The sequence below is a fragment of the Meleagris gallopavo genome, chromosome 5 (assembly GCF_905368555.1).
Source record: "Meleagris gallopavo chromosome 5, MGAL_WU_HG_1.1, whole genome shotgun sequence".
Taxonomy (NCBI): domain Eukaryota; kingdom Metazoa; phylum Chordata; class Aves; order Galliformes; family Phasianidae; genus Meleagris; species Meleagris gallopavo.
Genome location: NC_139408.1, coordinates 46957271 through 46984371, shown reverse-complemented (window position 1 = coordinate 46984371; position 27101 = coordinate 46957271). Strand labels below are relative to the sequence as shown.

The following is a 27101-nucleotide window of genomic DNA, read 5'->3' as shown; positions in this document are numbered from 1 at the left end:
TCTTGGAACAGATACAATTGTGACTCTTACAAGGTACATAGCTGTATCTTTAATAAATAAATAAATAAATAAATTTGTTTTACTCAGAAACTGAGCTGTGTTGTCATCCAGTGTGCTAAACTGCCTTGACAGTTCAGGGGTTAAAAGCTCTACCTTTTGCTGTCAGGCCTCCCTGCAGATGCTGTTGGGACTACAGTGCAGAGAATGTTCGCTTTCTTTTCTGTTCTATTCTGTCTGCCTAGAAGGAGGCATGCAGCCTAATTGGAGAGCAAATCTTCTGCAAGGAGGGTGTTAACAAGCCTAATTGTCAGCACCAGGCTGATTAGCTACAGTGTGAGGTGGTATAAACCAGAAGTGGAGGGACAAAAGAAGTAGAAGGAAATGTTGAAAGCTTAAGTAGAGCTGGTAAGGCTCTTTCTCAACTACTTTTTTTTATTGTTAATATTTCCTCTATCAGGATTGCAAGCTGAGTAGCACTATATTCGTGGGAAGTGGAGAGCCTTAGCTTAGAAACCAAGCTTTGCTGTAAGATGTTTGACAGTCAGAAGAAAACCTGATCTTTATTTTGTCAGGCAGCTGGCAAGTACTTGACCTGAAACCCCACTGTCCCACTCACTTTCCTAATGTGAATCAGCAACAGAGACTATAACTGACAACTAATAGTACTGGTATTGGAAAAACCTATTGAGGAGAAATTTCATTAATGCTTTTTCATTATCTCTTTCCCTAACATACTGATTATACAAATCAGCCCTTGCTTGGTGCTGAGTGGCAAAATGCGTGACATAACTGCTTTCCATCTTACTTCTTGTACCTCATCTTTAGGAAAAGAGCACTTCAGACTCTATAGATGGAAAATCCTTTCCTTAAACAAAATTGCATGAGACTTCACATGTTATTTACCACATCTGTTAAGTGACAAAATGGATATGACTCTAGCACAATATATGTTAACAGTGTATCATGATTGTTGGAAATATCCAAATAATTTTGTCAGGACGGTATCTGATAAAAGCAGATTTTATTTGCAATTGCAGTGGCAGGCATCCCACAAGCAGGAGCACCCCTAAGGACACAATGACAGCTTTTTGTACCTTGTTTCCCCCCTTTGCCTATCCCCCTCCCCTGCTTCCCCATTGGCTGGGTACTTCAGGTTCACAATCTTATCAAAGTTTACATTTGTTAGTTGGTGTGTTATCTGGTGTCAGTCAGTAGCCATCCTGTTGTTTCCAAGGTGTCTCAGGGTTCTTCTTGTCCTATTGATGTGGTGATTTTCTTCAAAGTCTTGTTAAACAAACGGGGGGGGGGGGGGGGGGGGGGGGGAGCTGATACCAGGCCTTTCTGATGTCTCTTCAGACACTTCCTTGGGCATGCCATGACTTGTTCTCTGGTTTGATCAATCTCGTGCAGGATACTCTTGCGTTGTGTATGACAAAATATACATATATACACCTATATACCGAGTGTGCATTCCTGGGGAAGGTTCGTCTAGAGGATAACCTAACCTACTGAGTCTAGAGGATAAGTGATGCAAACTATCAGACCCCCCCCGCCAAGTAAAGTAGAAAGACTCCCAAAAAGAACTATGGCAGCGGAGACCATGAAATAAAAAAAAATATATATTATCTAATTCTAATGCAGAAACAACATTTGATTTCCATATGCCCATGGGGATAGAACAGCTCCAGTATTTCTGCTTGATGGAGATGCCCGCAGAGGTGTGGAATCCATTTTGCTACAGCTTGTTCCACACTGTGAATTAGGTGAGGATGCTTCCTAGGTTCTTTTTGGAATCACAGAATCATCTAAGTTGGAGAAGGCCATCACGATCATTAAGTCCAACTATCAGCCTAACCTACTGAGTCCCATTGCTAAACCATGCCCTCACTGCTACTTCGTAGAATCAAAAACATGGAATGCTGCAAGAATTTGCTTGTCATCCTCGCCTAGGGGTAGTGCTAACTTCTGTATCATTCCACTTTGGGTATATCTGCTGTAGAAGAAGTGCTTCTTGCTTTGATCTGTTTGGTGCGAACAACAGATGACATTAGCTATGATGCTACCTTCATTCAGCCATCTTAATGAGGTGATTGTATTTGTTTACTCTGAAACACCAAACTACTCATTTTGCTTGTCCTATTTCCTGTCCTCCTTTAGTACAAATCAGGTTGGTTGAGCTTTGGCAAATGAGTATCTCAGAAGCAAAGTTTTCCCATGTATAGTGAACTACTGTAAAGAGGGAAGCAGCCTGGGATAATGTATAGCAAGGTACCTGCAGGAGGATATCTCATCCCTTAGCTACACCATGAAAAGTTGTATTGGTCACTTCTAGGCCAATCATACAGAGAAAGGAGAGGAAGGCTATACATATAACAGGAGGTGTTGCCCAAACAACTTTTTATTATCTCCCCAGTGGGAAAAAAGACAGCAGGATGATTTTGACCCAGGGGTTGCTACTTGGGACCTCGCTGGCTTAATTTTTTTTCTCTTTGGTACTAATCTCAGCTCTGTGTTTTCAAATGATCATTTGGTTGTTCTTGGTTCTTACTTTACTAAAATCAACACCACAGAGAGCATCTTTTTTTTTTTTTTTTTTAATCTTGTCATATTGCTCTCCAATAACACTCCTCCATACCTATTCCAACTAAAATTGCACTAGGATATTTCAGTTCTCTTGAACAACGATCATCAGAATTCAACACTGTGTCAAACTGTATGTTTCTCAAAGGTAATGAGACCTCATGAAAAACTTAATACTTTCATAGCTGTGTCATTTGTGGTTATCTTGGTATACACCAGAACTGTACAAACAGACCTCTCAGAGAGATTCAGACTAGCACGGGTCTGTTCACATTTAATATATTAATTGTCAGAAGCCATTGTCAGGGAAAGCAGAGAAATTTTGATCAACTGATCAGTGCTTAGTATTACCAGTGGGGAATGAGTAATACACACAGAATATGAACTTACTTTGAATTGGAATAGTTGGAGAACATGAAAGCAAGCAAAACTGTTGAAAAATGCCAGTTACTGGAGCTGGACAAATTTCTACTATTAGATAATGTAATTATTCCCCAAACTGTACTTAATTATCAGGTACACAGATAAATTGAAATTTTTATTTCTTTTTTAAATATTGAAAATTAATTGAAAAAGGCTTTATAAGACAGATAATTAAACAAATATGCTATGAAACAAGGCCATGTGCAATTTCATTTTATGTGTAAATTACATGTAGGCCCAAAGGGAATGCAGTCTTATTATACAGTTTATTCCTCTATTAGCATTTCAATAGAATTTTCCTCGAGGTCCTGAGGAAAACAAGGAATGCATGAGATATATACTGGAGATACACACAGAAGTGGGGCCTCGACCAGCTTCACTGTTCCTCCTCTCACCTCCAAAGAGAAATGAAAGAGGGCAGGGTTGTGATCTTTACAGATGAGAGGAGATTGTGGAAGTGTGAAGTACAACAGACTTCATTCTGCACTAGACTGGACTGTAACTTGAATCGGGTCCTAAGTCTTGATACTGTAATGTTAGTTCCCTGCTGGAATCTGTTCATGGCAGGACCTCAGTACAGAGTACAAAAACCAGCAGAGACAGTTATCTTCAACCTTTCTACTTTCTCAGAACCAACTTTCTTTAGACAAACAAATTACAAATAAGTCTGAGAACTAGTCTGAAGAATTTAAACACAGTACAAAGCATCTGTATTTTTAGAAAATCTGAGAAAATCTCCCACTGATCTTTTCAGCTTCAGTTTTTCTCACTAGGATGTTCCTGACATCTCCTTCAGCCAACTGAGGGGTGTTTAGCCACATAATCATCCTCCCTCTCATTTCTTTTTTCTACATTTGAGCTTCAAATATATTAAGACTGTTGTCTGTAGATAAAAGCTCTATTGTGTTCATTTTAAGTCCACACTTGGAAAGGGACATACTACGTAAGTATTATCATGGAGACCTTACTTAGATCCTTGTTGTTTAAACTATTTATTAATGTTTGAATAAGTAAACTTGAAGTATCTACAACTGTTGTGAAATGAGAGATTGGACTTGGATGTTGTGATTGCCATAGAATATCTGGACTTCTGATAAACACCACAGTATCAGAAGATGCCCTGCCCAATGCAAATTGAGTGTATATTGAACATATTAAAAACAGCATATTTAAGTATTTGACAGGATAGAAGCTAATATGAAACTATCAAATAATTTCCACTATCAATATCTATAAACTAAAAGCACTTCAGATTCCTATCAGTATTCTGGAAATAAACAAAAGTGATGAAAAAAGTGGCAACGTTTTCTGTAATGATCAGGAAAGGACAAAATAAGGTGGGCTCATTTGAGCAAAACACACTTTAATATAGCAAAGATTGCTGTCATCTGGTGCAAAGAACACAATGTACTGAAAAAAAGAGACCAAGTATTCTGAGTTTAGTTTACCAGGAAGAGATTTAGGAATCAGAGTGGGGAATGGCATGCATGATGTCATAGCAAAGAGGGCTAAGTCAGTCCCTGGTAGTCAAGTAACAAACAAGGGACTGGGCATGGGGCAAAGGATGTCTGCATAATACACTGAGGGGAAAGGATACTGAAGTACAGCATTGTGATTTGTCCATGTCAAGGGGAAAAGATGTCCAAAAAATGAGGAGATATAATATATATAAAAATAAATCTGAAGTTGGGAAAATTGTTTTGAGTTGAGAATTTTTTTATCCAAAAGTTCAATAGTAAAATAACCTGAATTATTTTCCTGGAAGATTATTCTAGTTGCTAATGAATGCTCCAGTCTAGCACAGTAGGTCGTAACAGCAACCAATGATAGCCAAGTGAAGTCACATAAATTTAAACAAAGGACATGGCCAAGTATTGAGCATTCAGCATGGTTAGGCATTACAACAAAGTAGCAAAAAGTATGAGCACTTCATCTACTAACTTTTCTTGATCAAGGCAGGATTACTCTCTGCACTCCTTAAAATAGGCTATTGGGATTATTACGATGATAATTAAGAGAAAATAAGTTGCTTAAAATATACGGTACATTAGACTAGATGAGCTTGACTGCTTCAAACCCTAATATGCTGAAACATTTTGTTTTTTTTGTATACAAAGCATGAAGTTTTCCATTTCTTCATTGGAGAAAACATATTTTTCAAATAGCTGTAAAGGAAACTGCTAGTTTACAGAAACAAAAGACAGATCTAAAGATAACATTTACCAGCCTTCCAGATGTACTGTGTTTTACAAAGAATGCTAAACAATGACTAGGTAATTGGTGAGTGCTGTTTACTGCAATAATCATCACTGTCACCTTCCTTCTCCTCCTCTCACATTGCATCTACCTGTTGTCTTTCACCCTATATTTGAATTGAGTGAGACAGGATTTTCTTATTTGTTTTTAACTAAAATGTAGTCTTGATCTCTGCCTGGGATCTCTTGCTATTACTAAGGTATACATAAACAATAATAAGTGCATAATAACAGAGGAGAAAATAAGGTCTGAGGTCTTCTTTTATTCACTGCCTTAGCTGTTACTTCCTTTCCAATGCTTGATGCCACAGCCAGTGTGTGCATGATCTAAAAGCGCCGTTAAGTTTGAGCTGCACAAAGCTATGCAGTGCATGATCCCTTTCAACTTCCCAGATCATCTTAATATAATTTACAATTTGCTTGGCACTTTCTAGGAATGCCTGTGGTCTCCAAACTTTGTCATTTGTAGCATTTATGTAATAACATCAACTGAGATAAACTGAGGTAATATATCATAATGTCTTGCTAAAAGCAAAAAGTGGCAGTAATGATACTTATAATAACAATAGCAATGCCATTCTCTTCCCCATCCTCAAAGCTTACTACAAAAGGCTGCATGAGAAAGCAGAACTTCTGTGACAACTTATAGCTTTAAAAGTCCGTGCAATTCAGTGATATTTTTCTATATAAAAATGCAGCATCTTTTTTCAATGATCACTTCACTGTTTTGCAGCCAATCTATATCTGAAGGTGGTTTTACCAAATATATATCAGCTTGCTTATCTCATTTTCCATTCTTTAGGGACTTAATTTAACCCTTTACTTAAAAGACTCTGTGATTTCTAAAGTATGAGATAAAGTCCCAGTGTTATCTATGAACCAACTGTAACAAACATCCTTGCTTGCCAACTGGTATATGATTTAAAAGTTTTTTTTTTTTTTTTTTTTTTTTCCTGTAAATGAAGTCATACACCTTCCTTAGTCAAATGGTCAAGCAGTCTGCAGTTCCACTTGCTTTGTGGGTGTTCTTTCGTGAAACATTTCATTGTTTCAGTTTTCTCATTTGTCACCTCTTTGGAGAAGAGTCAGCTGTTAAAGATCTCAGATGTCCTATTCTTCCACAGATGCCTTTCTATGGGCTTCTGAAAGAGGGCAACAATAGAAGACATGCTCCTTTGTCTGTCTTGCTGAAAGATCCAAAGTTATTTCCTCCATTCTGTCTCTTTCAGAGGAGTCTTGGAGATGCTTAGATTTTTTGTTAGAAGATACAGGTATGAATTATTTCAAATATTTCTGCTAAGACTTAAGAATCTGTGCTGTAGATTTCTCTTGCATGAACAACAGATGGTTTATCCCACTATTGCTGACAATGCCTTTTCCATTTCTTTAAATAATCATTGTACATTGAAAACAGAATTTGATATTAAAAATATTATTCTGAATACAATGCAATTAGCTAATGAAAGGAAAAGACAGCATCTGCACAAAAAGATGTATCTTGTTGAAGAGCAGAGTGACATAACCATCTTGCAACTGAGACCTTTCTTAAAACATGTGTTCAAAGACTTATATCCCTATTGGTTAAAAGTAGTCATCTAGTGGAATCTTGACACTTCTCTTCCGATTTTGATAATTTCTGTTTTCAGTACATTTTAAACAGTTTACTCTGTTACAGTGCGGCTCTAGCATTTGTACTTTCTCAAAATCACAGTAAAGGCTATGGTAGGAGGCAAATTGTTCAGTTAAACATAATTAAACACATTATGGATGTCAATTAGTTCACTTTTTTTTTTAAGATTGAAGGCTATTTTTCTTAACTTGCATATACAACACAAAACATGGCCTAATAGTTATAGTATACCTACCATATCCGTGCTTTTTATTTTGTATTTTCTAGACCATAGGTTTCATAATTTTATCCATTTTTTTGTGCATTGTTCATAGTTACTCAAGACAGATACGAACACTTTGTCAGCTTTGTCAACTGGACAGTTACGTTCCAGCAGTCCACTTAAAGAAGTTTAATGTCTTATTTGTATATATATATATAGATGTATTTATTGTAACAACATTGTGCTTTTGAGAGACAAAAGAAAACAATTTCAGAGGTCAATGGTATTTCTTTTGAGGGTTTTTTGGCATTTGGAGTAACATGCAACAAAATATGCAAAAAGAATCAGTGGAAAGGTACGGGATTGTTTTCATTATCAGGCTTTTAAGGAGTGAAAATATGACTCTAAGGTCAGTTCTTGTCAACATGCAAAATTAAGCTTTTTATTATAAAATAAAAATTCAGAGTAGAGCATAGTTTAAAAACAAACGTGATATATGATGGCATTAAATCTGAAAAGAAGAATAGAGCATTTCCCAAATATGTATGTATACATTTATACAAATAGGGAGTTTATGTCTACAGCCTTTTCAGTGAAGAATCTGCCAGTCCACACCATGTTATTAATTATAAATAGATCTTAACCAAAGGATGTATGTTGTGTCTGGTTTTAAAAGCATATGAGGTTCAGATATTTATGGCCAGAAGTTTCCACAGTATGCCTGAGCAAGAGGAAGCACTTTCAAACAGGGACTTGACACTTGTGATATGCATGTATGTCTCAGTTACACAGTAGTCAGACGGGGTAGGCAAGCAGAGAGAGAATATTTTATAAGTCGATATCAGTAAACTTCAAAAGCAGGCCCAATGATGGAAGGGAAAGCCGTTCATAAGGTACAGTGAGCAAGAGCACACCTTTAAAAGCTTGGCAAGCAAAAGCCAGAATGTGATAGATGCTGTAATTCAGAACCAGAGGCCAATGCAGCAGAGATAGAGCTGGAGTGATGTACTGCCTGTCTGTGTTGCCAAGGTCTCCATGCATAAGATGAAGTTTGAAGATCACGTTTCTAGGAAATAGTTCAGCAATCCTAGGCCAGATTAAACTGCCAAATAAGCAAGAGATCTCTGGGTCTATTTTAATTTGGGTTTATTCTGTGCAGGACCCTAATGCAATTCAATTTATATTTTATATTTTTTCAGGATACTGCAGCTCTCCTTCACTCCTTGATATACTTTCTGTGAAAGATTGTTTTTATGAATGTCCCTCAGTGCAAGTTACGTGTTGATTTAAAAGCACATGATTAAGAAGAACACAGTCCAGAAGTAAGGCTAGTTAAGCATAGCATAGAGAGTGAATCAGGTAAGTGTCCCATTACATGACATTACCGATAGCAGGAAGTCATAAAAGAACAAGATCTTCTAAAGCTTCTAAATAAAATGGGTATGCTTTAGCTGGAAATTCACCTACAGATGTTAAATGAAACAACAAAATCTGTGAGAGATTTTCAGAGGTATAGTCACTGCAGTCCAATGGGAATCTCCGTATTAATCATCTACAGGAGAATGGACTCAAATCATTCAGGGAAGTTTTATTTCCTTGTGTTAGTGTAGGATCACAGTTGCTTCAGATCCGGAGTGCTCTGTGTGTTGCTGAATATAAACAGAAGATCGTTATCTTTAAGTACAATATCGTTATATGATTTAACTTAGATGAAGAATATCTTGAATTTAATTTTAATAAAATCACTTCAAATGCAATTTGAAGATTTTGTTCATTTGTGAAGTTATTTTTTTTGTGTGTCTTTTGCTTAATCCAGCTTCTCATTTATACTCAGAGCAGAAGTCATCTCATGTTTGATGACATCATGATATAAGTGGAACAAATCAACAAGAGATTTATCCACTCCTAAGACTGGTAGGATGAATCATGCCCCTGTGTCTCTTTACTGACTACAGAGGTAGCTGCGATAATTGGCTTAGACTAGATACCTAATTTTTAAATGATTAATGGTAGATGAGATGAATCTTACCTTAAGAGGCTGTTTTTAAGGGCAGTCAGTGTGTACACAAATGTAATTAGTAATGCCATTATGAAAGTCCTCCATTTAATCAGAGAGATTCAAATGTGATGCTTTCCAGTGATAATCAGCATTCAAAAGCAAATACCTCTTTAGCATGTCAGATACTTATTGCATGTAAGTATGGATCAGAATCCAGTGTCTTTCCTTTCAGTATCTTATTTGCAGATGAAAAGATTATTGGGTTCTGATGTTCCACTTCATCCTGTGCTGCCTTAACTGCAACCATCAGTGGGTCTCCCATTGCTGCAGGACTGTTTTATAGTTCCAAAAACAGCTCTGAAGAAAGTAAATTACTGTATTCAGCAGCTGTGTTAGAAAAGGTGCTCCAGTGTTACAAGTGAAGCAGCTCATTCATCCTCTGTTCAAGGTAATGCACTGAAGTGGTTGCTGTAAGAATGGTATATCCTGAGGGTATTTTGAGGAAAACAGATAACCGAGTCTCTTTCACAAAAACAATCTAAAATTCAAACTAGTGCCAAATATTTCCAAGCATTAGACTTAAAAGGATACAGAAGGATTCAAATTTGCCCATATTCCATGATGTAAACTGTATATCAGCTGATCAGAATGCCTCTGCTGAGCTCTCCATCCGTTTATTTTACCGAGGGCAAATCAAGCAAAAACAAGAACTAAGAAGGCATTCATTTTTCTTTTGATTCAGTTTACTCAATTCATTCTATTACTGAATAGTGCCAAAGGTAATTTGAAGCGATCAGGTAAAAATTTATGTGAGCTAAAACAAAGAGGTGGCTTAATTGAATAAGCACACTTAACTCATTAACCCTGTGCAACTGGGACTAATCAGTATGAACCCATGGCTGCTAATAATCAGAAAGGTAGTAATGTTCTCCTCCTTGCTCTTACGTAGAAGAGGGGTAAAAATATGCAAAAAGAAAATTCAGTGATCTCGAGATTCTCTTGGACTAAAAGGGAAGGCAAGAACACAAGATGAAGTTATTAGTGCTTGGTTTTTCAATAAAAAAATCTGCATTACTCTAAAGCTGTTTCTTCTTCCCACTCTGAACAGAACTGATTAGTTAGGAAGTGGAGCAGACAGCGGCTGCTTTTATTGTCATGAGTTATGGGAATGTGAGAAAGGTTGGGTCGTCTCAAACAAGAATGAAGAAATACAGTAGATCAAAGACCAGTGACCTCATCTGACCTGACTTAATATAAAGTAGCATTGGAAAATGGTAGTGTAACAGGGAACTGTCTCCACGATTGCTCAGGATGCAGGGAGGTAGAGACTGAGGGGAGTGATGGACCATCTTTAAATATCTAGAATACTTTAGAGGATATTTAGAGAGCTGTGAATAGTTCAAAGCTTCACTTAAGTCCCAGTGAGACCAAATTGTTTTTAATTCCTTCAGAACCAAAGAAGGCCTTGCAAAGATTGTACTCATTGTAAAAGACGGTGACAACATTTTATGATGCCTTTCATAAGCTCTCCAAAGCTTTATATTAGAGATATGATATCTATAGTTTACAAAATAAAGAGAGATGAAAGATATTTAAATATTTTGAATATCTACTATCTACTACAGACAGAGATGTGTTTGTTATATCTAAAGATGCTTAATGCAACACCCTTTTCTCCAAACCATCCTAAATGAAACCAGTGTTCACATTTACAGTCTCTGGTATAAGTAAAATCTAGATAAGATGTTAATGTTTTTGGGAAAAGGAGATACAAAACCACATCTCTGTGGTCAGGTTAAATGTTCAACATTGAATTCTTCACTTATAATTCAGAGGCCTCAGCAACCTGTGAGCTCAGGACCTCCTTCTGTTTGCTGTACATGGGAGTAGGTCATATTGGTACTAGATGAAAAAAAGCCTATGTGCTGTCATTACATCCATTGAAATTATATATTCTGGAATGATTAATTGCCCATATTTCATATTTTCAAATAGAGAAGTTGTAGGTTCCCAAAATGTATGTTTAGAAAAATTAGAATTTTAGAGTTATTCTACATTAAGATTAATTGAACAGTCTACATATGGAAAATAAAGCACTTTATCTGGAAAAATGAATTAGATCATTTATTTTTAATAACAATTTTTGTCTTTCATCTGGAGTTAGGATTGCAAAATCACTCTGAAATCCAGAGCTGCAGTGCTAGTGACACACAAGAGATTGCCCTGTCCAAGATCATAGGTGAATCTATATATCTATGTATCCCTAACAGATCCTATGATTTAGTCTGAGAGGCTCGCAATAAAGAATTTTTTTTAAACCATCTGTATGTGACCTTTTAAGCATGTTATCAGATGGAAGTTGGTTGGGTTTGGAGGTTTTCTCCTGATATTCATCCCCCATCTCTGCTGTCACAAAAGGATCTGCTTGCTTCTTTCCTGTGTCTAGTTCCACAGCTAATGGAGTTCAAGAGAGGTTCAAAGCACCATGAAAGATTCTCCTCCCATTGCTGCTGAAGTGCAGAAAAAGAATAATCTGGTAATTGGCATTTGGAAGTTGGGGTAAGGGAGCTGTCTTAGGTGGGACATACTCTATAATTCGCAGTATCTTGTGATTGCTTTAAGCTAAAAACTAAACCCAAACTGTTAAAAAAAAAAAATTACAAATGTATTATTTGCCCCTCTGCCCTCTCTTACCTAAACAAACACGTTTCCTTCACTTCTCAGTCTGCTTGTGTAAAACCAAAGGTAAAGAAGCACCACCAACCCAAAGTATAATCAGAGAATTATCTTCTGTGCCCTGCACCAGGCGCACCACAAAAAATGATCGATTTGTAACAGCATTACATTATTAATTTTTGGTTTAGCTGGTAACTCTAGGTACAATAAGAATATTCTGGTTTTGAAAATAATTTACAACAGTCTGATTATTCAAACCTTTGAACTGGCAGAACACAAGCTTGATTAAACATAGCTTTTCATGCAATGAGCATGATCTTCTGTGACTGAATTGCCCCTCTAGAATAATGGACAACTGACTGGAAGGATAAGATTCATAAGGTCACTAATTGCATTGTCTTCAAAATGGAAGACTGTTATTTTCTCAGTAACTTTATTAATGAAGACTTAATATTACATTTGAGATAAAATACCCTGAGTGGGAGACAGATTAAATAAGGCACCCATGATCATTTCAAAGTGTCTTCAAGCAGTTACATTCTTTAAAATGGTTAAATTTCTGTATGTTTAATCTGACCATATGCAGAACAGTTTGTCTTGGACACTGCTGTACACCATATTCTTGTGAATGACTGACAAGGTAGAAATAAACCCAAATTTACGGGGAAAAAAAACACTTGACTTTAAATTTTGTATGAAACATATATAGTGCCTTTAATGCTCATTAGTGACTGAAAATATGGAATGTGATAATTCCCTATTCATTAGTAGATGCACATTACGGGAAAGCTGAGAGCCAGATTTTCAGACGCTGTATCTAAATGAATTAATGCATGTCTGCAAACTGAGTCCAGATAGATACAGTTGCATTCTAAAATTTTAAAGGAAAACATGCTATTATTTATTTAGTATTTAATATTGAAAAGTGCCAAGTACATCCTTCAATAAAACTATTTTTTACTTTAAGACTGGCATGTTTAAAGAGAGTCAGCTGTGGCCAGTGTCAGTAAGTGTGCTAATAGGATGCTTGACAGCTCCTGTGGAACATTTTCAGGGTAGCTGCGTTATTGGTTCATGAAGCATTCCCTCAAATATTATGAGTGACAACAAACCTGGAAATGGTGCAAGAAAGGCGCTTCCAATCTATGAAGACAGTTCACATTTGAGTTCTCCAACACCAGACCATTATGCAATCAACCAGCACTCCATCTGTACTGTAACCACATGTCACAGAATGGCATTGTCTTCTGGGGAAGCAAGATACATCACTCTTAGGACCAAAATAAACTGCTTTGAATCTGTAAGATGTTTATTTTCCTTAACTGGCATATTAAGCCAGCATCTAGTGGGTTAATAATTTTCCTTCATTTATGTGCCTTTGGGCTAAACTGGACTTACTGAGCAGAATACCCAGAGGTCAAATCTGAGCTAGTTTCTCAATTTTCTTCAATTAATTCCTATATTAAAGTGGTAACAGACCGTACTGAGCTTTCAAGGGAACTGCAGACATACTGCTGTGTAGTTGTTCTTAGTGCTGGCTGAATCTCTGGCATTTAATCTTTTCTAAGGAAACCCAGGTGGGTGCTTTATGATTCTCCAGTGCTTATTTTGCATCTCCCACCCTTCTGCTTTCCTTGCAGAAAAACTTCTTAATGCCATATAACCCACCTGGTTTGTAAGCCTGAAGTGGGAATACTGTTTTCCTCAAATGGTTTGCCAGAATCACAGCATTAAAGCAAGCCCCTAATTTGTGTGGTGCACTGGTTTGGCACCCTAAGGCAGCTTACGAGGAGTTGTGCCACCTATCAGTCCACATTACACAAATGCCTGTAGGCACTTAAAGGAGACAACTATGTTAGGGACTGAATCCATTTACCTCAGATTCCCTTTGGAGCCAGTGAGAGAGGCAACATAGGCGGTGAACAGACCTTAGGGTGTTGATGTACTACTATACAATGCATTGCAGTGCCTCAGTGAGACAGCTGCATGCCAAACAGCAGGTATCTAATCTTAAATCCAATGCAGGCCATAGCATAGCTCTCAAAACTGGACATGAGGTTCCTGGTTAGTTGCAGGAACCAACAGGAATGTTGCAGTACAGCAGCTCATGTGTGCATTTACAGTTTTTTTTTCAACTTCCTTGGAACTTCTGCCCTTTCAGCATTCAAGATCAAGGCTCTTCACAGAGGAAAAAATAAATAAATAAAATAAAACCACAGAACTCTTTCTGGTAACAGTAACAGTGGGACAGATGGAGACTATGTAGTGCCATGTTTTGTCCATACTGTGGACGTGTTTGCCCTTGAATAAGCACTAATGCATGAAGGTCACCACAGTATCAAAAATAACAGAATGGTTCAGGTTGAGACCAGTTATTTCAATCTCCATGCTCTGAGCAGGGTCAACTAGAATAGGACACCCGGGATTTTGTCCAGTTGTGTTTTGGGAGTCTCCAGAAATGGAGACACAACTGCTTCTCTGGACAACTTTTTTTTAGCATGTTAACACTCTCAAAGAGAGAAAAGGCTCTAAATTTGTGCTTCGGATTTTTTATCATATTACCTCAATTAATTTTTCCAGATGATGCTTCTAGACACAATAATTTTTATTTCTGGGCTTATCCACGAGTCAAATTGCACATATTTTTGTAAATAAAATACTTTTGACTGGGTTTTGCTACTTGTTCAAAGTCCTGTTGGTTGGTGGTTTGTTATTTCATTTAAACTACTCACATCGAGAACCAGAGTTTCTGCACTGTATGTGGAGCTGAAGAAGAGCAGCTGATCACTGCAGATTCAGTAAACTCAGTCCCAGCTGTTATGTTGCTAATGTATTTGTGGTGCAGTACCAGTGGAAGATGCTCTCAGGTCGTGTATCGGATTCTTTCTTTGAAGGATTTGATCTTCTGGCAAGACAGCCTCTTACTCTACAGATACAAATACAAGATGGAGAAGAAACAAGCTTTGGTAGTGTAGTTTTCTTTCTTCCCTACAGGGGTAAAAGTTAAAATCCTCAGTCCTTTCTTCCTAGTCTTCATGCTCCTGATTTTTCAATTCCAACAACAAAGAGAATCATTACAGGCTGACAGTATATAAATTCTGCTCAATCAAGTGCAGGCTGTCACATAAAAGGAAAAAAATCGGAGTCCCCGTGTTGTTTTTATCAGAGGACAGCATGGCTGTGTGCTTTCTGTTGGAAGCTGAGAAGATGGTTACAGTGTGGGACCAGAGCCAAGGGTGTGGTGCTCAGCACTGGCAAGGTTAAGCAAAGCGAAAATAGTTCTCAGCCTAAAGGATAGGTGTGTGCTGAAGGTTTCTGAGAAGCTGTTTGGCGTAACTCAAAGGGAGATTTTGAACCACTTCAGGTTGGCAGAGTTTTAATTCAGGAAAGGAATGGAGACAACTGGCAAATGAATTTGTGGGTGAATAGATGATATACTGGTGATAAAAGGGCAATGGTAGACAGATTGGAGGAAGATTGATTGACTGGTTTTCTTAGAAAAAAATTGTAGGAGTCGTGGCAGATTAATTACTGATTTCTCACACCCTTTTTCATTCACAGACAATCATTTGTTGCCCTACCATTTTCATACCCATTTCCTACCTTTCTTTGAGGTCGGAGGGGTTGGAGGGAATGGCAAAGCCAGTAACTTATAGGTTTTGTTTGAAAAATAAGCACACTGTGATTTAATAATCTACTTTAACATCATATACTTTCCATAGATAGGGAGGAACAGAACAGCCCATAGAATCAAGTGTGATTTACAGCCAACTTAGGGTCACGTCTCCCAAGGGTTCTATTACACTCAGAGAACAATTAAGATGCTTTAAAGATTGCCTGGCTCTTCATTCTTCCAGTAAATTGCTGAAAGGCTCATATAAGGCTGAAGGTGCTTGAATAGACATTTTCAGCTTCTTGAGCCTCTTTCATTTGTCCTTACTGGAGGATTGGGGTCTGGGAAAAACCTTGGGCCCATACTAAGATGACAGAAGAAAAATATAGAAGGGGGTTATGTATAATACCAGGTGCAGAGGATTGAAACTGTATTAAACAGATAACGTATGGTCTGAGAGGTGACTTTTAAAATTTTAATCAAGCCATATCTTTGAACTTGGTTCTTTACAACTTTTCCTTGGATTATTTGAATTGAAAGGAATGAAATTAATGTTTTACAGCAAATTATTTTCTTCCCTCTCCTTTTTTTTCTTTTTTTTTTTTTTTTCCCTAGAAATTCACATACTGTGTTATTCTAAAATAACTTTAACTAATTGTTACCCTTCAGAAGACTTATTCAGGAGAGCTTAAACCACATGGGCATCTGGATATGTGTACTGTATTTTTCATTGGCTTTCTTTATCATTTGGTGGTATGCATTCTTGTCTCTTATTTCCCTCTCATGGTTTGAGCTTGAAAAGTAGAAAAATAAGATGAAAGAACAATACAAAATTCTTATAAAACAATTTGCCACTGACTTTACATATGAATTTATCTTGGCTGAAATTTCTTTTGTGAGAAATAATCAAATTTTTATGTTTAAGATTGTGTCTTTCATGCTAATACTTCCACAAATTTTAAATATCACTGTGCATACCTGTGTATATATTTTCCGTACTAAAGCAGAGATATTTTTAGATAATTTTTCTGATTGTAGCGATTCTTGAACATAATTTTCTGTGGCCTACTTTCCAAAGCCCAACCAAAATGTACTGTTAGATATTGAGATTAATTTTAAATGCATCACTCTGCTGTTAAAGATCAAAAGAGGACTGTGAGAGGGCTGCCTTTCAGTAGAAAAGAACTCCAAGAGCCTAGAACCCACACAGTCACTTTTACAACGGCATTCCATGAAAGTATGGAATAAGTAAAATAAGAAATACTTTTGAGATCAAAATAAAGTTAAATATGGAATAAAAATAGAAATATAGAAAGTTCTCAAATAAGTTCCCTGAAAAAAAAGAGATGAGTGTAACAAAACATTTCATAATAATTTTGATTTTTTCCATTTAAAATTCTTTATGTTTTTTTACGTATGTTAAAATGATTATGATCAAAACCCACAAAATTATAACTAAATTGTCTATTTAAGTTTTCATTCGGAAAATATAGAAATGAAATATTGTTGACAATATCTGTACTTTTTTTTCCCCCAGTTTACCTCCTGAAGGTAAAAATTACCATGAAAAAAAACTGGCATACAGCTTTTTCGGTCTTGGTTAACTTCTAAAAATCTGGATCATGGCCAAGTTTTCACCATCTTACCACTGTGCTATGCAACTCCAAACAGATTCTTATGTTGTCCACATCACTTCGTATCTGAATGTGCCAGACCAGTGCATTAGGCAACACGACTGACATTGTTACATGTGGTTTATACTTTCATCCTCTCCCTTAGGGAGAAATAAGGTGTGATGGTTTGTTGTCTTGTGTCATTTCCACACATCCATAATCATGTAATACTCCTCCTTCTACTAGCAAATGGGGCAGCAGCTTTTGTCCTGGCAGAAACATACTTCCCACGAAACTGATACACATACTAAAAGGATCCCTTAAGCAGGTCGCCATCATTATCCCTAATTCCCCAGCCACAGTTGTCTCAGTAGCACCTTTCTCTCCATGGGCAATAATACTCAAGTCATGCCAGAAGTCGGTACTTTCAGATAGCATTGGTTTGCAGCACTGAAAAACCATCAGGTTGACCTAATCTATGCTTACAAGAATTCACCATGCAGATGACTATACTGCATGTTCACTAGTGGCTACATACCTTGATTGCTAATGAAGAGGTTAAACAAAGAAGAGATTAGCCCTTCTACAAAACAGCTGCAGTGATGGCATTGGCATTGTTGCATCTGCATCACATTTAACACTTACAATGTTTAAAATAACATCTCTGCTATTCATGTAGGTAGAGATATATGTCCTTTTTCCAAAACAAACTGACACTGAAAGGGTCTGTGAAGTAATTGTGGAAAAAAGGGAAAAGGTCTTGCTGGGATTTTTGTGTTTCCATTTGACATATTATAAATTCCCAGTAACTTCATTTGTCTGGAAAAGAATGAAACTCCTGGCCAAGTTTTCCACAATACAGTAACAGAATGGCTAGCTTTTTTGTTTGTTTGTTTGTTTTCTTTAAATTTCATGCATGCAAACTAGATGAGAAAGGTAAATAATTCTTTCTCATTAGGACACTTAACTAAATAGAACATTGCCTTACCCTTAACATCAACTATGCTACTCATGTGTTAGAGGTACTGAAATGATTTACAGCAATTATGACAGCAATAGTTTTATTTTCTCTACAATTCAATCTTTATGCATCAACCCAACACAGAATTAAAGATATGGTCTTTTCTGCATTTGCACGTAAGGAGTGAGACTGGAAGCAGAGAGGTGAAGTGATTTCCCAAGGATGCCACGGATGCTGGTGGAAATCTGGGACTAGAGTTAGTTGTTCTTCTGGACAGTTTACAGTCCTGAATATTGAAGCAAAACAAAGGGGGTCAGACTTGGACATCAGGCAAATGTGGAAAATGGGAATGGGAGAGTGAGAAGCAAAACACAGTGTGCACAGTATTTCAAATTCAAATGTGAGTAAATAATTGTGTTTGTGATTTCTTAAGATGATACAAATAAGTAGGACAGCTCTGTGTTAAGCAAAAAGCCTATGCTGAAACTTTCAAGCTACACAAACTTTGGTCTCGCTTCATGCTTTGTTATCATCTCAGAATCAGTTTGGATTACGAGAGAGTTCTTAGTGTTCCTTAATTGCAGCCAGGGCAAAATTTCTGAGAAAGCTGAATACACAGTTCTTAGTTTCAGTAGAAAAACAAATTATTAACTTCATTTTGAGAAGTTGCCTATAAATGACAAATTGTATGTGCCTACAGATGATAGTGGTAAGTAGAAATGAAGCAAAAAAGATAGGTCATTAATATAGGAAATGTCTAGAGGTTATTATGGGGAAATAGATGAGGCAGTAACAGACAGTTCAAACTTTTCGCTGCAAAAACAGGATACCTTGATACTGAAGGGACTGCAGCACTGACAGAGATGTTTTGACCAAGTACATGATCTGTCATGTGAGGAGCAAAGAACGCTAGTCAGATTTGGCAGATTATGTATCAGCCTCCCTCTGCATGTTGCTGCTTGCACTTGAGACCTTGCCAGGAAAGGAAGGAACAAAAACACCTTCCCTTGTTATGGGCATTTCATAAATGAGGGAACCTTGCTCTGGGTGTGGTAGGAAGAAGACTTGCAGTTGCCCTTTGTGAAGTACCGTTTGGAGCAGGCAAGTTTCCTATTGGTTTCAGAATGTGGTTCTTGGCTGAAGGGAAATCTAAGGAAATGGAGCTGGCAGAGTTAGTACCTTCAGAATGGAAGTTGGACAGGATGTTATTTCTACTTGTTGGTGGAAGATGGGCTAAATTTGAAATGCATAGTTGCTGCAATTATTAGTTTGCAGGCTTTACTCTTACATTTTGGCAACATATTACACACTTCAGTCACTGGTGTCTGTATGGGAGCACAGATGTGTGTTCAGCAATCGCTTTACAGGACATCTGGGCCTGACATCTGAGATATTTATAAGTAACTCTTCTAACGGAGGAAAGGCTGAAGCAGGCTGAAATATGCTTGTCCTGTTAGACTTCCTTCATGCTCTGACAAATTTCATCCAGAGATGTAACTAACTGTGGTGAAGAGCAAGTATCTCCAAACCCCCATGCCTGTACTTGATGATTCTTCTCTCTCTCACTCTTCTGAACTCAGTTTAAAAGAAGAGTATGAAGAAAGGGATGAAACCTAAATGAAAGTTTGCAGTGTAATGTTGTGGCCAAAAGGTGTACGACAATGCTGTGCTTTGTAAACAAGAGCCTATTGAGAGTGAAGTCTTGGCTCCTCTGAAGTTAGAGAAAAAATTCCCTATGACTGCAGTGGAATTTGGGATTTGTCCCTCCTAGTTTCAAGTGTACAGATAGGATTTTCAGGACAGAATAGAGGTCAAATTTAAAATTAGGAATTCCAAGTTTTCCGCAAATAAAGGACCTCCAAATAAGCCTTTCACAGAAGTTAAGAAATCCACAAAACCCAGCACCACCACAAACTGCATTTTCAAAATCATTGCCCTATAGCAAGAAGCATCCAGAGCTTTTACTTTTCCCCCACTCCCTCCCCCATGACTTTTAATAAATTAAGGATGAGTGAATTGTTGGGAAAAGGTTGGGATGGGGGGTATGATGCTTGGGCAAGCTTCTTGTGTCTGTTTTAAGAAATTTATGGTTGCAAGTTGAGTCCCACAAGACTGAAGTTAAGGAGTTTTATTATGGTGACTTTTGCAGGAGAAAGTTTACCTTTGGATTTGGTTAAAGCTGGACTGTGAAAAAAATAGCTTCCTAACCTAATAGCATGTAATGCATGAAATAGTGTATTTAGAATCCTCAGTGTAGAAATAGTAGCAGTGTATACTGGAAAATTTTACAGCTGCAAACATAATCACTTTATTTATAACCATAGTAAATTTGCTTGCTAAAATGGGTCTGTTTAGAACTATTTTGCTGACAAAAATGAGGACAATATGAATATATGCTAGCAATTAAAAAACTTGTTTTTTTAAAAAATAATAGAACAGAAAAGAGCTAATATTTAAATTATTTTGACAGTCAAGTGTGTAGGAATTTTTGTCTGTAAGACACTAGGTGTCTGTAAAGTCTGACAGTAAAACAGATATCATTTCTCATATACTTTAATTGGATTCAGTGCTGTTGATTTAAGGTAGTGTATTTTTGTGTCTCATTAGAAGATGAAAGAGACTATGAAAGCTGTGTCTTTACTTTAAAATAAATACTTCGTGGACATGCTTTTTTTAGGCGGAGTAGCACAGGGAAATAAACATTACTGAACTGAGTTTTTCAGACCTAAAAAATATTTTGTGCAATTTAGCATAGCATTGCAATGAGTAAGTCTAATCAAGAAAAGTTTGGGGGCAGGTATATGTTACATTTGCAGTTTCACATCAGTATTGTCACATCAGAAACCCGACTTCTCCGCTGTAGATGGAACAAACAGTGCCTGGTAATAGTGTTTAGGCTGCATCTCTGTGCTACTCCTGCTTCAAAAAGGGCATTGCATTCTCTGCTCCCTTCTGGCAAATGCCATCTTGGTTTAACAGCTGTCTTCCTAGCCTGGGTCTAGGGTAGGTGGACTGCAATGAGCAGATGATTTTCCAAGCCTATTTGCCCTTCAGCTGTTTGTGGGAGTAACAAAGTCTAAGGAGGACTAATTGATGACAGAACACTTCTAAGCTAGATTCAAGGAAGCACAAAGGCATAGGGCCCTTTTTGCTTTATTTTCTCTGGCCTTTAATTTTAGTGCCAGAAAGGGGGAACTGGAAACTGGTTTGTGCTTGGGTACTGGAAGGTTGTGTTTCACATACACTTTGCAATGTTTTGTGGCCAAATATGTACTCACTCTGCCCATTCTCCAAATCTCATGAGTATAACCCTGTAACGCTCACCCAAGACTTACTGGAGCTGATGAAAATATTCTCACCACCGTACATGAACTCCAGTTTAGATCTTTCTATAACCATTGATGCATGACTCATTCTGGAAAGGTCAAAATCACACCCATCTACCCCATCTTTCTTAACAGCTTGCCACATGGATTATATGCATCAAAGACGGTACATAGAAACCTCTTTTAGCACCAATGACAGCAAAGTCTGTAAATTTGGGAAAGATTCCAGGAATGACATAGAGATGAGGTAGATGATTTAAGCAGGATTTTCCATCCTTGATTTCCACTTGTCCATTTTTCTGCTGAATTCTGTTGAACCAAACTGTTAATAGCCAGAGGCCTGGTATGTTGGCACATGTGAAAGAAGCTGGTGTGGGTAAGCCTGCATGGGCAGACTGTATTTTGATATCCGGGTTCTGATCAGATCTGAACAAGAATTTTAATGAATCAGCACAGGTATTTACCTCCGTTGGGCAGTTACACTAAACTTGCTTCAGGCTGGTTAGTATCAAGATAGGTAACTTCCAGAGGAAAATAAGGAAGAAAGAGAGGGCAGGAGAGGCACCACTTCTTCTTTTGAATGTCTGATAAATCAAAGCCTAAACTTCATTAAAGAATACATCTCTGTTAAAATGTCTTCTTCCAGAAAAGATATATGTAAGTGAGGTACAAGATCACTTGTATTAATTACTTATGTTGAAACTTGCATTCCTAATCCTGATACTACTTACAAACGAAGATATTAATGAAACCAAAGTTTTACTATCAAGGAAAACTCTTTTATAGCCAAGCTAATAATGAGAATTAGCAGTATTACTAGCAAATGTTACTACTATGTCTATACTTGTGAAACTTTAAGTTCTAAACTTCTGGCAGATGTCTAGTTTGATTAAATAACTGGATTAGCTTTCTGGGCAGATTCTTGGTCATGGTTCTGTAAAAAATTTTTGCACTTGCAAAATCTGTCTCTAAGAATGGTGCCTTACTACTAGCAATAGCAGCACTGACAAGACGATTAATAATATATATTTTTGTTCATGTATTTTTATTTGTAGTCATTCACTTATATGCTGGTAGCCCAAAACAGGACAGCAGAGTCTTATTTTGCTAAATATTTTACAAACATTTAAAAAATCCTCCACAAAATGATTTATCATCCTTGACTTCTGTCTTATTTAACAGACTACAAACCTATGGTATGAATGTCTGTAGTGGCCCAGTTCACTCCTGACTAAATTAATCAAAGAAATTTATCATATCAACCAAAGCTCTGAATTTCCGGAGGACCTTTTGGATGCTTTATTTCCCTTTGGCTGCCCTGTGGAACACAAGAGCAGAATACTCCAGTGGACTTAAGGAGTAAATGAAAGGTGAGGTCAAGAAAGATCAAAGCTGAATGTTTCCCCTATATTCTGAAGAAGGAACAGTTTGAACTAGAATTGGTTTTGAATTGCCCAAGAGTAAACCTACTACTTCGACCCTGCTCCTTCTCCCATTTGTAAGAGATATTATCTATATGTTCAGCTGTTTGGTGCAAAGCAGATTCCATACAGTGAGTGAGGTAAGGCTCCTGGAAATATGATTGTTCATATGAGTTTTGTTGGTAAGGGTCATGGATCCTATGTGTTGAAATCCATGTGGACCTGGCATGAGCTCACAACCTCATAAAAGAACTGAGACTTCTCAGATTGTGGTGAAGAACAGAGGAGAAAAACAGGAGAAATAAGATATGGCCAAGTTTAACTTGTACAGAAGAAAACACAAAAATCTGGGATGACACAAAAAAATTTCTGAATATCCAGAATGGAGAGACTGTGGTTTGCACATTCAGAGTTAACTGGCAGTGTGTGGCTAACACAGTTTGGAATAAATGGGCAATGTAAAATATACATGATCTGTTGGTTTCTCTGCACAGTAATTTCTTTGATGTTTGCTGTAGTGTCTATTTATAAAATTTGTGCTTGCAGGCAGGACAACATGTGATTCCTTTCCCCCCCTGCAGCATTTCAAGGATTTTGTTTCCTTATTAGATTTTCTTTAAAATTAGGAGAAATACAAGAAGAAAACCCTAGCCCTTAAGGGCCAGTTGCAAAGATCCTTTGTGCATGTTTTCATGCTTCAGGTTGACGATACAGCTACAGTTTCTATTCTGAATAAAATATTAAGACTTTACAACAAAGGAGACAAGAGACAATATTCTTGAGTGTCACTGTCCCTGGACAGAAGAACAGGTCTTTTAACCCTGTCCACCAGATATGACAACGTAAATTGTCAGCATGAAATGTAATTGATATATGTCTTTATTGCTGAAGATCTCAGTGTCAGATGAAAAAATGATAGGTGAGAAAGGAATTTTTCTGTGTAATTGTTAATAAAAAAATAAATTAAGCAACCAACAAAACCTCATCATTATTTTGAAGGATGGAATAAAATAGGAAGGAAGAAAGGTTAGGAAGAATCAAATTGGGAAAATGTCTTTGAGGAAATTAATTAAAAAAAAAAAGATAAAAGGATTTTGAATGTATCAAGGTGTGCTTAGCAAATAGTAACAACAGAGCAAGGGAAAAAATGAAAACAAAAAAACAAACCAACAAATAGTTTTAACAACAACATCATAGCAAGATATACACTTAAGAATACTTCAAGCTTGAATGTATTGCTCTTCTGGGAAATTACATACTGGAGTTACTGCCAATAATGCCCTCTTCTGGCGATGCTATTGCAACTAAATCAGCATGTCAGTCATCTCAGGACCCTGCATTTTCAATGTTCAGGATGAGTTTAACTGTAGTCAGGGCGAGACTTTTATCTGAGTTAAATGTCACAACCCGCTCCCCCCCCCCTCCTCCCAATTCCAAAGACTAGCTGTAGGTAAATTATTTTAATAAGGTAAGAGATACCACAGTACAGTTTTCTTTTCTTTTCTTTCTTTTTTTTTTTTTTTCCTTACCCCAAATAATGCTCTCTATGTCATCTGTATATTTATGATAGCTCAAAGACATGGGTGTGTGGATCTAATTAAAAATGTGAAAGGGTTTAGCAGCCTGCTGCTTCCCTGTGAGTCTCTTGTTGCCAACTCTTGGCAGCTCTGCTGTCACTGAGCCAAATGTTTAGTCTTCAGCTGAACTACTGCCAGTGAGCTGCACTGCATTCTGGGACCGTAGAGCCTCGAGGTACTGTGTTAAACTATCTCACATAAGGATGTGCAGCGAGCTGGACTTCATATTCAATCACCCAAAAGAAAAGTGAAGGAGAAAGCCCACTTTTGCCTGGTGAGCCTCAACGTCATATAAAACACAATGACCAATTCCTGCAGGATTTTGCATCAGGGAAAACAAATAGTTTCTTGAGGTGGATCAACCCATGCATTTGTTTAACATGTCTATACAGTAATGGCAATAGTTATATTTAGCAAATTTATTTTAAATCAGTCTGCTCTGGATACTGAATTAGAAAAAGAAATAAGAAAAGTGTGGCTTTCTGTAGCCTGGCCTCCAAGTCAATGCCTTGTGTTATATAAACATTGTGGAAATCACCTCCAGGTATCCTTAGCAAACACAGGGCGGTTTGGTGCAAGGTAAAAAAAAAAAAAAAAAAAAAAAGTTTGGCATATGTTCCTTCCAGTCAGCAGCAGGAAAGCTGTGTTGATAGAAACGTGCTTAGCACAGTTGCATTGCCTAATAAATTCAGGTATAATGTGGAAAAAGATAGGGTTATAGGCTAAGCTGGCCTGTAGGCTTTGATCAGGGCTCCAACTCACTTAGGGCTTAGAGTGGACTGTAAGAATTGCCAGATCTCATGAGTCAGTGATGGATTTCCACCAGATCAGAATTAATTGCTCCTGTTAGCTGTTCTCTTCTGCACTTCTTTCTACAAGGGAAATTACTTCTGCTAACAGCAGAACTGTGTGTGTTGTTGGTATTTTCTTTCTTTCATATTTCTCCACTGTCCCATATTTTGTTTCCAGAGCCTTCTTACCTTCACAACATTTTATTTCCTTCTCCTTCTCATCTTCCAGTTTTGTTCTTTTCCTAAGGTTTTTTTCCTCATCTGCCTGGATTTCACTTCAACTTCTTTCCCTTAACTTTTACTATCCTCCTCTGCCACTTCCCTTCACTGTCGTAATGTTCTATCTGGGAGAATGAATAAGCCACCTCTGATGTTAGCTCAGGGACTTAGCAGACTGATTCTGCTGCATTTTATTTCTGGAAATGTTTTCTTTGTATGTTTCTGAAGCCAGCACAATGGTGGAATAATAACTAGGTGCTCCTGATTGCACCATTGCTCCAACTCTTAATGCTGGGTATTTAAGAATAAAACTACAGTTAAAATTCTTGGCTTCATATCAAATACATGTCTGCATTCATTCATGATGCTAACTCCAGATTAGACAGCACTAAAGGGGCAGAGAGCAAGGGTAAAAAATAAACATTTACACTAACGATCATACATTGTTTGTAAAAAGACATTTAAAGGAATAGAAGCGGACACAAGTGTGCAACACACCTGAACTCCACCTCTTTGATCTTTCCTCTGGGGTCCTTTTTGTTGCACCCGGCTTGCTCTGGGAGGGAGGCAGGCCTCAGAATCCGCTTGGCATACAGCCCAGGCTTTGTGGGCCGCTGGAGAGATGGATAGCTAGGTGCAGAAGTGCCCTGAGGCAGGTGTTAAAATGTTGTTCCTAGTTCCTTGGTGGTAATCATTGCAAAACAATCCTGTCTGCTCTATTCGTATCAACAAACTGCTTTCCCTGGCTTGTTGCTAAGAGACAGTATTGTTGCTTACAAGTTGCTCAGTGCCTTAGACTTTCATAATTTATAATTTATTATCTTAGCATAAAAATTTGTGGGTTTTTTTTTACATTTTATTTTGCTACCCACCCAATAATTGTCACATAAAACAAAGGTCACATACCTACCAGAGTAGCAGTTGCTCTTATAATATACTTTGCCTTTGTAGAGTTTTGATTCTGTGAAAAGAAAATGCCTTTATAAACTGAAGATTAATATCATTTTTGTCCATTAACTTCTTGTATTATATAACTGGTTAGGTCAATGGATTCCCTCAAGATTTCTTCACTATTGAAAACATGTTTCTGTCCAGCCAAGAAGGAAATGAATTGAAATGATTTCAATTATCACACGAAAGATGCCGGCTCTTTTTGCTCTACACTTCATCACCTAATAGTTCAACTCATCAATCCTACTTTCATGAAGTTCAGCGGTAGAGATGTTTAACCAATGCCAGAAATTACTCTTGTTCATTAATCTAGCTTTGTGAATATACAAAACTTACCTTGCTAAAGCGTTTTGTACTTAACACCAGTTAAATCAGCTCAGTGAGGAGTAATGCCAAAGCAGAAATGAGAATAATTTGCAGACTTGTTAAGCTGCAAAATAACTGTCGCAGTTTACCATTTAAAAAATAAGAAAGAAAGAGAGAGAGAGAGAGAGAGAGGGAGAGAAAGGGAGAGAAAGAGAAGGAGGGAGAAAGGAAGGGAGGGAGGGAGGGAGGGATGGAGGGAGGGAAGAAAGAAGGAAAGGAAGGAAAGGAAGGAAGGAAGGAAGGAAGGAAGGAAGGAAGGAAGGAAGGAAGGAAGGAAGGAAGGAAGGAAGGAAGGCAGGCAGGCAAGGAAGGAAGGGAAGGAAGGAAGGAAGGAACGGAAGGAAGGAAGGGGGGAGGAGGGAGGGAGGGAGGGATTGTACTCCCTGGTGGAAATTAAGTATATATACCTGGGCTTGTGATGTTAAACTAAAGCAGATTTAAGAGCTGTACCAATATGCAACCATCAACTATGTTGCTACTGCAATTACTTAAAAAAAC

The 27101-nt window shown here is 37.5% G+C and overlaps 1 long non-coding RNA gene and 1 pseudogene across 1 annotated transcript; both read right to left on the bottom strand.

The window, feature by feature from the left end:
• Positions 1–1905: 1905 nt before the first annotated feature.
• Positions 1906–2005, bottom strand: LOC116216714 (U6 spliceosomal RNA; annotated as a pseudogene).
• A 5499-nt stretch (positions 2006–7504) lies between these two features.
• Positions 7505–26764, bottom strand: LOC146544342 (uncharacterized). The gene is made up of 6 exons (XR_014883750.1): positions 26574–26764; positions 26193–26247; positions 14498–14691; positions 9681–13012; positions 9120–9575; positions 7505–8739 (listed from the first exon to the last, which is right to left on the bottom strand). It is a non-coding gene; the product is annotated as an uncharacterized LOC146544342 (long non-coding RNA).
• Between the last annotated feature and the right edge of the window lie 337 nt (positions 26765–27101).